The following is a 2,973-nucleotide window of genomic DNA, read 5'->3' as shown; positions in this document are numbered from 1 at the left end:
CTGGACTCTACCCACACACTGACTGGACTCTACCCACACACTCACTGGACTCTACCCACACACTCACTGGACTCTACCCACACACTCGCTGGACTCTACCCACACACTCTACCCACAATACTTGAAGCATTTATTTGAACTTTCTGATGTTGGTAACTCTAATGAACTTGTCCTCTGCAGCAGAGGTATCTCTGGATCTTCCTTTCCTGTGGTGGTCCTCATGAGAGCCAGTTTCATCATAGTGTTTGATGGTTTATTGCGACTGCACTTGAAGAAACTTTCAAAGCTCTTGAAATGTTCCGTATTGACTGACCTTCATGTCTTAAAGTAATGATGAAATGTTGTTTCTCTTTGCTTATTTGAGCTATTCTTGCCATAATATGGACTTGGTCTTTTACCAAATAGGGCTGTCTTCTGTATACCCACCCCTACCTTGTTACAACAACACAACTGATTGGCTCAAACGCATTGAGGAAAGAAATTCCACAAATTAACTTTTAACAAGGCACACCTGTTAATTGAAATGCATTCCAGGTGACTACCTCATGAAGCTACAATGTAGAAAATAGTAAAAAATTAAGAAAAAAACWTGAATTATTAGGTGTGTCCATACTTTTGACTGGGACTGTACATATTACCTCAATTACCTCAACTACCTACTTCGTACCCCTACACACATCACACACACACAACAATACAGCCTCTCAAGCATAACAGTTGTTTTTTTGTGTCTGTGTCTAAATGAAAGTTCTCTGTCTATCTTTGTGTTCTGATAGCTCTTGTTGTGTTTGTCTTTCTCCAGGTCTCTCCCACTCACAGTCGGACTCAGAGCTTCGGGGAGCAGCGGCCCCACACCATAGCAGTCCTCTCCTCCCCTCCCAGAGCCACTGGCTCACTCAGGTACTGATGACCTCTCTTGGCTGACCTTTCACTGATGACCTCTGAACTTAGGTTTTCTTGTGACTTCAGGATGCCCAATGTTGTATCCAAATTGAGAGAGAGCAACGATGCAAATTATCAGATTACCATTATTTATGTTTTCTTCACTTGCGTAAACTAAATCAACAATTTTGGATGCTGTTTTGTCTATTGTTATAAACCAAGTCAAAGATAACAACCGTATTTGACCATATCCTCATGTCACCCCTCTCCAGCCGTAAGTCCCGTGGCGAGGGTAAGAAGTGTCGTAAAGTGTACGGAATGGAGAACAGGGACATGTGGTGCACTGCCTGCCGATGGAAGAAAGCCTGCCAGAGATTTACTGACTGATTTACTGACTGATTTACTGACTGATTTACTGACTGATTTACTGACTGATTTACTGACTGAACCAACCAAGTAATCAACCGACCAACCACTGAGGGTTGCTGCCTGCCTTTCGCCATGGAAATCAGAGGTGTTCCTTTCTGTTCTCCCTTCCTATGCATGCGTTAACGTCACTCCAAAACCAATTATCGGTCTACTCCATTCCAAACCGACCTCTCCCTAACCCGACCGCCTATCAGAACCAACAGGGTGGAGCCTACTACTGTCCTGAGTGAATCCCAAGTTAACTCCAGCTGCCTCCCACTTCCAACCTCGGAAGCACCAACCAACACGCAGCTCCAGCTCTAAAGATAGCAACAACAACAAAATAACTCTGCTTTTTATATGTTGAGTTTGTTGTCTCTCTTCTTTCTATGTTTTGAAAAAGCATCTCWGATTTTTTTTTTTTTWAAGGAACGTTCGTCAGGTCAGAAGGGACCAGAAAAGAGGCTCCCTTTGTCCATGAACTTCTTKTTTTTTTCAGAGAAGACCGGCCATTTTGTTTTATCTTTGGGAGAATGAAAAGAGAGGAGGAGAAATATCCTTCTTTCCTCACTCCCTTTCTCTCTGTTCTATCCTGTACAGTTTGGATCTTTACTCCCTCTCTCCCCTGTCCTCACCCCAGGGAATGGATCTTGTGTCTGGACTCGGGAAGGGTCGATAGCACCCCCTGGTGGGGGAAAATGGATCAATTCCAAAACAAATACAAAAACCTAGTCAGGGTGCTGAACAGACTAACATTGCCAGCAGCAACAAGCCCCACAACTCCCCATCACAACAGTCAAGTCAACACACAGCAACACAGGACAACACCGTTTTCTATCTCAAATGTAATGTATATCTATCAATGTATATCTATCTATCCCTCCATCTATCCTTCCTATCTATCTATCTTTATCTATCTATATATCTATCTATCCCACCTGTCTGTCCGTCCGTCCGTCCGTCCAGTTTACTGAAGCCTATCTATCCGCCAGCAGCTCACATTTAAATATAGTTATTTACAATGAGGGTTATGGTCACATGATATCTACTTGCAACCAAAAAAGTTTGTTTTGTTAGTGTTTTTTTTACATGCCGTTTTCTTTAATGTTGTTGTTTCTCGGTATCTATTCTTCTTGGTGTTTTGAAACCAATACCAACTCCAATGTTACAGCTCTCCGACACGCTTTGGGCTGAAACGACCAAGCAGCCGACGGCTAGTCCAGCCGTAAAGCGGGGCCACCCTCCTCCACACCCCATCTTCCATCAGGAATATGAACTAACGGCGCTATACTAACGGCGCTATACTTTACCAAAGCCCCTAGGTGACCTACAAGATGGAGGGTCCGCTCAATACCAAAATTGAGTGAGGTGAATGAGCACTTGTAAAGGCAGTCTCAGTGGATGATCTTGTGTTGAGGTGGGGTTAACATCTCTCTCTCACGCTACTCTGTCCTGTGTTGACCTTCGAGGTCGCTGGGGAAAGTAATGGTAAATTAGTGGCAGTAACACCATGTTGTGGCCGGGCCAGCCTAGACCTGCCCACTAGGCCCTGTGCTGTTACACCTGGAGTTGGGAAAAGGCTGAGGGAATATATAGCACTCCAATATCTCTCCTTTAGCACTGCTGCACTCACTCTCTCTCCCTCTACATCTCTCTCTCTCCCTCTACATCTCTCTCTCTCTC

General features: G+C 44.3%; 1 pseudogene; it reads left to right on the top strand.

Moving 5' to 3' along the window:
- Positions 1–2,967, top strand: part of LOC111955762 (zinc finger protein 704-like) — a 23,407-nt pseudogene extending 20,440 nt beyond the window's left edge.
- The last annotated feature ends 6 nt before the right edge of the window (positions 2,968–2,973 follow it).

The sequence above is a fragment of the Salvelinus sp. IW2-2015 genome, linkage group LG31 (genome assembly GCF_002910315.2).
Source record: "Salvelinus sp. IW2-2015 linkage group LG31, ASM291031v2, whole genome shotgun sequence".
NCBI lineage: Eukaryota > Metazoa > Chordata > Actinopteri > Salmoniformes > Salmonidae > Salvelinus > Salvelinus sp. IW2-2015.
The sequence above is the reverse complement of the archived record's forward strand: the minus strand, read 5'-3'. Positions and strand labels throughout refer to the sequence as shown.